This window comes from Tiliqua scincoides, chromosome 4 (assembly GCF_035046505.1).
Source record: "Tiliqua scincoides isolate rTilSci1 chromosome 4, rTilSci1.hap2, whole genome shotgun sequence".
NCBI lineage: Eukaryota > Metazoa > Chordata > Lepidosauria > Squamata > Scincidae > Tiliqua > Tiliqua scincoides.
In genome coordinates, this window is record NC_089824.1 from 121,059,534 (window position 1) to 121,069,557 (window position 10,024).

Below are 10,024 nucleotides of genomic sequence, written 5' to 3' on the forward strand. Positions count from 1 at the left end.
TTTTTTACCCAGAACTTTCATAATTTGACATCATGGAATTACTCAGGGGAATTCTGGGTAATACAGCCAGCAGCCCTAAACACCAGGGCTGAAGTTTAATGTTTTTACCCTGAGAACCATTCACAATGCTGGTGGATCCATTGTGGGACGCGTCCAATGCGGGACGCTAAATGGGACAATGAAGCTGGGGGCATTGTTTCACTCAGAAGACTGCTGCAATTGGCTGAAGAGCTCTTTTCTGTTTCATCAGTGTGCAAGACCTTTGTAGGCTGAAGGAGGTTTATAGCCCAATCCTATGGGCTGTGGCCACAGGAGATCACACGTTCTGCTGCCAGCCACTGCTGAAAAAGTGGTAGAAAGCACTTTCCGGCAGCATGCTCAGTACTGTGCTGCCTGGATGCCAGTGGGAAGGCCTTTTCACCTATGTTGCCAGAGCTCTAGCCACCCCAGGAACTGTTAAACCACCATGCAAGCAGGAGGAGGTTGAGGAGGATGGACACGGATGGGTAGAGAGAGAAACTGGGTGGGGAGTGGGGCTACAGGAGAGGGTGGATCCAGCAGCAATGATCTGCCCCAGTTCCTACCCTCCATTTTTGCTGCCTCCCTGACCCCTTCCTCTGCTCGGATGTGTGTTAGAGAAATCACTAGTGGAGGTCTGAAGAGACCCATTGCAGATCAGGAGGCTTATGCAGGGGTAAGGGGATTTAAATCCCTTACCCCTGCTGAAGTCTTCCGATCCAGTCTGCTGCCACACCGAACCAGTCTGCTGCTGGATAAAAATGCACTAATTTTTAGTATGGTTGCACGAGCGGGGGGGGTGTGTGTGCAGATAGGCTTGGGCTCTTAGACTACAGCCCTATACACGCTTACCTGACATCAGTGTAATTTATTTCCAAGTTATGTGCCTAGGATTATGCTGTTAGTTAAGTTCCTGAAGACTTTACAGAAACAAACCTAGAATCTTTTGTGCCTGAAGGAATTAGTGTCCAGCTGATTTGCATCTTCTTTTGTCTTATTGTTCTTTCACATTGTTATAATCTCTGTGTGCACTTTAATGAAATTTATATAAAGAGCCTTGAGATATGTTACTGAGATCCCTAGGAACTTGGGAATCTGATAAGAAGGCCTGGGGAAATATGAGTCGAAAACAGTGGCTCTTGCTTTGATATACAGGGTGCCCACAAAAACACTCCCTGATTTCAAACAGGTATAGCATGCAAATCAGGGAGTGTTTTTGTGGACACCCTGTATATGGTTTCCACGAGGTCTTTCAAGCTTCTTTTACAAGCTCTAATGCAAAGCACATACATAAAAATGCCATGCCACCTAATGAGCTGGTAAGCAAGGCCGGCCCAGCCACGAAGAGAAATGACACAGGATGCCTCAGACACCAGATGGCCACAGCTAGGGTACACAGCAGTCATGCGGAGCTGTGATTCAATGCATACTTATGGGAGTGAACAGCCATTGTTGACTCCTGAGTAAGCCTGCCACAGGAACAGGACAATGTCTCCATTTCTATGCCTGGTTGTTTATCCCCCCCTCTCCTTTTTTTTTTTTCTCTTTAAGGATGGCACAGATTTTACTCAGAAAATTTTATCCACCCCCCATAGATGCCAGAGAGAAAAGCGCTGCCCAGCCCTGACCGAATGTGATCCATTGCATACCAGGAAAGAGAGAAAAAAGAAATAATAGCAGGAACAGAGTTTGTTTTGAAAAATACTCAATCCCTGTTCCAAACCATAAATGCGCCCTTGTGTCTGTGATTTAACGCAAATTAGAAAGAGGCTCTTAATTTGCATTAAAGTGGGCTCTGCCACTCAATGGCATGTTTACTCAGAGGTAAAACCCCTCTGGTGCTTCTGTTGGTTTCAACAGGCGGAGTAGACTTCTTCTTACAGCCCAACTGCTCTGGATCTCTGCTTAATAGGCCAAGACTGAGGCCCTCAGCGGGATGCTGGGACTCATACAATGCACAAAAGGGTCTCGCTATCCTAGCGCCAGGCCTCCTTAGGCATAGGGCCTGATTGGGCCCAATTGGTCTAAAGCTGGCCCTGGAAGAGACCATTGTTCTAACTTGCTCTAAAGCAACTCTTTATCTTTTAAGGATAAAGATTATACAACTGCAGGTCTGTGGAGGCTCACCAAAATCTAAGTTGAAGGTTTTTTGTGATTTTTTTTTTTTCCCCTCACAAGCACTCATGGTGGCTGTGTGCACCTGGTGGTGTCTGGCAAGTCTGGTTGTCCAAACCCAATTTAGAATAGTGGGTCACAATAATGAGACTTCTTACAATGTTAGGGAAGGAACATGACTCAGCAGTAGAGCACAATGTGAGCATGGACATTGTCCCAGGTGCAATCCCCAACCGCTTCAGACCTCAGTGAGCCTCTGCCCATCATCGTTGACATGGCAGGGCTTGATATATCCATGGCCTGACTCAGTTTTAGGGAACTCTGTATATTCATATAGACAGTTGCATGGGAACATTCCGCCCAGGCTAAGTGCAAAGTGTTTTAACTGGTTTTAACTTAGACTATTAAAATGATTTACATCAAGGGAGCTGTCATATGTAGAAGAAAGTGTTTATTTTACCCTATCTTATTTACTGTGCAACAAGGCAAAAAAGTCATTTGGCTAAAGAAAACAGAGATATTGCCACTATAATGGTTGCAAGTGACATGGCTGTTAAGCTGTCTGCAGAAATTAGGCTAAGTAAAAGGCATGACAGGAAAATGAATATGTATTTGGAACAATTCTTGATGTAGGCTTTTTTTTCAAATGCAGAAGGCTTTCAGGGCAAAAGAGTAGAATCAGGGAGGGGGCATCTGAAAGCTAAGTAAATAAACATAATGTCGTCTGCTTTCACATCTCTCGGAGCAACTTCTGCATCATAAATATATATATAGCAGATGTTGTTTAAAAAAAGTCAGAGCAGGGATAATAAAGGAAACCATAGCAAAAATTAAGATTTACAGTGAACATGCTGTATTTAATAATGCAGGCCGCAGTGAAATTAAATAAACATTTCCTTTTGTGTTTCCAAACTCTCTCTGCCATTGAATTTTAGTGCATATCCCCTGGTTCAGGTGTTGTGTGACAGGCAAAAGAACTTTCCTCTATCCCAGTGCTTCCTAAACTCCTACAAGGGAGTTGGGGGCATGGTAAGTTGTTACGGGGGTAGGGAGAAAGGCAGCAGCGCAATCCCCAGGATTGTTGTGCTGCTGGGGACAGGAGGGGGGGTTTTCAACTTACCTGCAGCCAGCGCTGCAGTCCTGGGGGGGGGTCTGAGGAGCCCTCGGCAAGGCTCCCCAAGCCTCTGTAAGTCTAAAAAAAGAAGAAAAAAGGCACTTCTAGTTTTCAAGATGAAACAGTAAGTGCCCATTTTTTTAAAGACTTTAGCAGGCATGGGGCACCCAGGACGACCCCCCCCCCGGATTGTAGTGTTGGCTGCAGGTAAGTTGAAAACCCCCATCCCCAGCAGCGCGATCGTGGTGATCATGTTGCTGCCTTCTCCCCCTCCCGCCCCTTTAAAAGGGCAGGGACAAGTGCTTCCCTGGCAGTGGGTCACGACCTACCAGTTTGGAAACCACTTCTCTATGCAGCCCATGCATCCCATGCATAATTTTATTGTTCTCAATCATACCCCCCCCCCTCAGATGCCTTCTTTCTAAAGAGTCCCAAACACCAGATCCTGTTCCCCTTCCTGCAGGCTCCATGCCCTATCTCTTTGGACTTACACTAGCAAAATCACTAGTGCAGGTCCAAGGAGCCCATTGTGGAGCAGGAAGCTGCTCCTTACAGAGAGGGGTTTATCCCCTTTCACCTCGGAAGCCACCTGAGCTGCCCATCCCCTGGATGCAGTGCTGGTTTCGGTGGAGCTGCACTGAGGGGTTGGGGGGGAGGATAGGATTCGCTATGAGTTGCAAAGATCCTAATGCTTGCAGCCAAAAGATTGGCAGGTTATTTCAAATCTCAGCCCCCCACTCTCCTCTCTGTTATTCTGTTGTTGTCCCCTTTTCTTTCTGGTGGATCATCTCCAGGACTAGCCTGTTGCCTTTCTTGTGCACCCCTTTTCAAGAGTACACACAACATCTATTCTTATGTTTTATCTTCTTCCCATTTTGAATGGGTACAAGTCATTCTGTCCTTGCATCAGTGTTAAACAAACCAACCAACTCTTGACTGTGACCTAGCATTCATTGCAGAAGGTCCTGGATCAGGTTCTAGACAGACTGATTTGAAAGCCACATGATTTTCTAGGGACCATTTACTGTTTCTAATCCCAATAAAACATAAATTGCCAATGAGTCACAAAAATCAATTGTCCCTTTCCACAGTTGATCGGTACGTCACTTGGATGCCCTCCTCAGTTGTTTAGAAAGAAAATTAAAAATGATGTACACCCTCACTTTGGCAATGAGCACTTGATATGAGTAAAATCCTAGGGAAAGGCTGTAGCTCAGCAGATACCAGATTCAATCCTAGCATTTCTGGCTATGGGTGGGATAAACCGCCTGGCTGAGCTTACTGGACCGATAGCCTGATTTAGTATACAGAAATCTCCTATGGGAAAAATCCTTCTAATTTTTTTTTTCTTCACAGTACCTGCTTTCTGCCAAATTCTAAAGATATTTACTGACAAGCAAGTCCTGTTGAGTTCAATGGGATTTATTTCCTTAATAATGGCTTAAGAGGACTATATGAAACTCCCTTGATAGAATGTCACTAATCTCATTGAAATTCTTTTGGCTCCCCTCAGTTCTCCAGATGTTTTATTTGAGAAAAGGAGCCCTCAGTTCCACTTCAAGCTAAATTATCTCTGTGGCAAATGTTAAGCTTAAGACGGCAGTTGGTGAGTGGAATATGGTAATGTGACCCACCAAACGTCCCTCTGAAACAGCTTTGCTGGCAGAAGTTATAAAGAGCCAGACGAATGTTGGAAGAGAGCTGTACCAGAGGCCCAGACAGATGCTGTCAGAGGAAGCCACCCTGAGCTTAAAAGGACTGGTGCTCTGACTCTCAATATCAGGTAACTTCATATGCCTGCAGTTTGCTTAGTGAATCCAAGTTGTTCAGGTCTGGCTTAGGGTCACCCCCAGACACCAAGCCATCAAAATGAAAGACTGGAAACCAAAATGTGAGCACAGAAATAGGTTCTGCTTGGAAGAACATTTAGCTTCAGAATGGAATTTGCTTCAATAGGGGTGGAAGGTGACATACTTAGTGGCAGGGTCTTTGGAAAGGGCAAACTTCATTATTATTGTGCCATGTCTGGGAAGTCTTTAACCTTCTCAGGATTTTCCCCTTAGGTTTACCACTTGGAGAAGTACTTCTTCACGTCCTGCCATAAACAATGTCAAAAGGATTTAACAATGGCTGTTTAACCTTGGTCACTCATTTTAATTGCTATGCACTACCTTGAGACCTATTAGCAATCTCTTACCTTTCAAGCCATCTGCTAGTTGACAGTTTGCACGCAGTGCACAGCACCAAAAGGATACCTTCTACACTGCGAGGTCATCTTGACATGATGTTTTATCGCCTTCTCATGCTACTGCATACACAGCAAGTATCCTGTGTGTTACAAAAACAGGAGAGGTAATCTTAAGAGAGATCTAAATTTATGGAGTAGCTTCTGACATGGAAATGCTGAACCAAGCACCCAGAGCCCCTCATACGATGCCATCAAAAGAGAAGTGGAGAAGTTGGATACTTTTTAGAAGTCAAAATTTATGCTGAGTGAAAAAGTTATTTCCAGAGTTGAGTTTAAAGGTTTTCTCAAAGTCTTGAAAGCTGTCCATTGATGCCATGTATAAAGTCAATCCATTCTGTCATTCTAAATACCAGCAAGGATTCTATCTGTACTATTAATTAAAAATCCTTTGTAATTATTAAAATTAATCTTACAAGTAATCTAAATGTGACCATCCTACAAGTCTGCATTGTTCAAAAATGGTCCCTTTGTTAGGAAAAATTATATATATTTAAGAATTATAACTTAACAGATTCCTATTTGGTAACTTCCTGTCTAAAAAATAATAATAAAAATTAGATATTAGAGATGTGACTTTACCCAAAAATGCTGCTAGTTTTTTTTATTTTGTTTTTGTTTTTAACTCTTATTTTTCCCCTGAGATTTATGGGCTGTTTTCAAGTGGTGCTCCTCTCAGTATTTAGCAGGGGGAGAACAACTGTTCTGCATCACCTTGACACAACACCTTTTCCTGCATCGTTTTTGTACTTAAATGACTTTTAAAAATTTATTTACGGTATATCTCTTTTTAAACTCTTTCATTGAGAAACAGTGAAATGTATAAATATTCATGATTGTACTTGTCATAATAACAATCATGCAGAATTTTTTGGTGACCTCAATAAGTTATTAAGATCTATTGAAATCTCAGAATTGCTCAGATCTTGGTTGAGAGAGAGAGAGAGAGAGAGAGAGATCATTGCTCTGCAATGCTTCCAAATAAGCTCCCTGACCCTCTTACAAAAATGAACTGGCAAATAAACATATCCAAAACAAATTTAAACAAATAAATGAAAACAAATGAAGTCATGAACCAAAAACATGTTCTCTCTACCTTAGTCATGTTTCCTCACAACCAAACTTCTTCCAATCTCAGAACCCAGCTAGAGGAAGTTGTGTTTTTTTTAAAGGTGTGGGGAAGGTGCATGGAGACAGGAGTACTGCCAGGTTCAGGCCGGGTTAAACACACCGCATCTGCCAATACTCAGTGTCCAGGGCTGAACTTACCCAGCTGGCTGGCTGAGGGCTGGTGGTTGTCTGGAAGAAAGTCTCCAGAACTCTGGGAGACTGGAGAATGCCCTGAGTAGGATATGGTATACGCCCTTCCTGCCTCTGCTCTGAGGCCCAAAGAAGGAAGAGCAAGACTGCCCAGATGAGACAAGCCAGGTAGATGTGGCCCTGGATGCCCTGCTTAGGCTACGGCCCCTATACTGGTGGGGACCCCAGTAACAGGCAGGAGTCTAAACACCTCCCTTTTTGGAGGCCACTGACATTCCCTTCAAATGCACTGCCTGGCCTCTTGACATTATGAAGAAACTTCATAAGTCGGGAATCGTGCATTTGCTTTGCAGCATGTAGTTATGCCCTTGGAGGGTGGGTGACATAAAAGATTTAAGCATCATACTGTAGCACAGTTGAATTACCTTGAGATAAACTGAAAGAATTCTTCTTTGCCTCATTTTGCCTTAAATATAAGTACTTGATGGCTGCAGCATCTCATTGAAATAAGTGGTCCTTCACTCCTTTCCATTTTTTTTTATGGTCCTTCAGTGTCTCTTTCGTATTCAGTTTGTCACAATGGCTTACCCTGCACATGCCCAATCTCGTCCGATCTTGGAAGCTAAGCAGGGTCAGGCCTGGTTAGTACTTGGATGGGAGACCGCCTGGGAATACCGGGTGCTGTAGGCTTATACCATAGTCTTTCGAGACTGAAGGTTGCCAACCATATATATTTCTCCAGAACCACAGGTCAATGCTACTGCTGCTGCTATCTTACCATTTCTGTTTGGCAAGTAAACAATTCCTGTATGCGTATAGGAATTCACCATATGACTTACCTATTCTATTCAAAAGGAAGTTAGTTAAAACAATTTTCTGCCAATCTTCCTGGATACATTAAGTGAAAAAAACAGCCACACAAGTTTTGTTGGCTCCTTAAAGTTGTTAATCTTTTTTTAAAGATCCATTTTGCTTTTGCAGCCATGAATGGCTGTGAAGGCGGGGGGGGGGCACTTCACAAAGGAATTCAGGTGCCTGAAAAATGTGACACTTTGCCCCCCCTCTAGGAACATGAACAAGCCTTGCTGAGGGAGAACCAGCATGGCTTATAAGGGTAGGTCTTGCCTCATAAACCTTTTAGAATTCTTCAAAAAGGTCAACAGGCATGTGGATGTGGGAGAACCCGTGGACATTATATATCTGGACTTACAGAAGGCATTTGACAGGTCCCTCATCAAAGGCTACTGAAAAAGCTCCATGGTCAGGGAATTAGAGGGCAGGTCCTCTCCTGGATTGAGACCTGGTTGAAGACCAGGAAACAGAGATGGGTGTCAATGGACAATTTTCACAATGGAGAGAGGTGAAAAGTGGTGTGCCCGAAGGATCTGTCCTGAGACTGGTGCTTTTCAACCTGTTCATAAATGACCCGGAGACAGGGTTGAGCAGTAACGTGGCTAAGTGTGCAGGCAACACCAAACTTTTCCGAGTGGTGAAGACCAGAAGTGATTGTGAGGAGCTCCAGAAGGATCTCTCCAAACTGGCAGAATGGGCAGCAAAATGGCAGATGCGTTTCAATGTAAGTAAGTGTAAAGTCATGCACATTGGGGCAAAAAATCAAAACTTCACATGAAGGCTAATGGTTGCCACATCTCAAAAAGGACATAGTGGAAATGGAAAAGGTGCAAAAGAGAGGGACTAAAGGCGCAATCCTAACCCCTTATGTCAGTGCTTTCCAGCACTGACATAAGGACAACGCAGCTCCTAAGTAAGGGAATAAACATTTCCTTACTTTGAGGAGGACTTTGTGAGCGACACCCAACTGCAGGATGCAGCACACGTCCCATTGGCACCACTATGCCAGTGCTGGAAAGCACTGACATAAGGGGTTAGGATGTGCCCTAAGATGATTACTGGGCTGGGGCACCTTCCTTATGAGGAAAGGCTATGGCGTTTGAGCCTCTTCAGCCTAGAATAAGGTGCCTGAGGGGGGACATGAGTGAGACATACAAAATTATGCACCGGAAGGATAGAGTGGATAGAGAGATGCTCTTTACACTCTCATATTACACCAGAACCAGGGGACATCCACTAAAATTGAGTGTTGAGAGAGTTAGGACAGACAAAAGAAAATATTTCTTACTCAGCATGTGATTGGTCTGTGTAACTCCTTACCACAGGATGTGGTGATGGCATCTGGCCTAGATGCCTGTAAAAGGGGATTGGACAAGTTTCTGGAGGAAAAATCCATTACGGTTATATACAGGTATTTATACAAGTCATGATGTGTATGTGCAACCTCCTGATTTTAGAAATGGGCTATGTCAGAATGCCAGATGCAAGGAAGGGCACCAGGATGCAGGTTTCTTGTTGTCTTGTGTGCTCCCTCGGGCATTTGGTGGGCCATGGTGAGATACAGGAAGCTGGGCTAGATGAGCCTATGGCCTGATCCAGCAGGGTTGTTCTTATGTTCTTACGTTAACACCTCACCATGTAGATGAATGAGGAGTGCAGGGCTCTCCCCAATCCAGATCTTTTTCCCCCAACTGTACTTCTGATACTGAAAGTCACCCTGGCCAACGTGAAAGGAAAGCTTAAAGAGGGGATGGTGCTGTAGTCTATTTTCAGGGAGATTTTTTTTTAAACAGAGAAGAGCAATCAAAAAGGAGGTCTGTCACCTGCAAGTCTGAAGAGGCACATCTTGTGACTCCACCCTTCCTTTCCTAATTTTTTTTATGCATGTTTACATCCAGTAGGTAATATGATCTCTAGAATGGCCCAAACATATCACATTGTCTGGGAGGCTGGTCCTTTTCTGTTGCTGGAGATAGATGGTTTTTAATAGCTGCAAAGTAACTGGTTCTGTGCTAGAGGTACCTGTGGGATGATTTAATGCAAGTGCCCTGCACTTGTGTTCCTCTTGACGTGACCTCCTAAGTGAGATTAAAATGTAGTCAGTATTTATTCTAAATAGACCCCTTTCAATCACTTTCAAGCTATTTCAAAGGTGAGATAACTCATTACAGAAAAACACTTACAGCACTTTTAAAGTAATTTCATTCTGCAATTTCCGTGTATCTTAATCTGATTTTTTTCCTCTCTTGTCCTGGCCCTGAAATGCTTAACAGTGTATATATCACTGAGGAAAGGTTCTGCTGATGAGGACATCTGAAGCTCTTAGGCGATTTTATCCCCTATTAGATGACCTTGACCATGTACATGTTTATTGATTTGCAAATACATTAGGGGGAAAGAGGGTCAACAGGTGTAATGCC

The 10,024-nt window shown here is 43.7% G+C and overlaps 1 pseudogene; it reads left to right on the forward strand.

Annotated features, from left to right (window-relative positions):
* Positions 1-7,327: 7,327 nt before the first annotated feature.
* LOC136650390 (5S ribosomal RNA) lies at positions 7,328-7,442 on the forward strand (annotated as a pseudogene).
* The last annotated feature ends 2,582 nt before the right edge of the window (positions 7,443-10,024 follow it).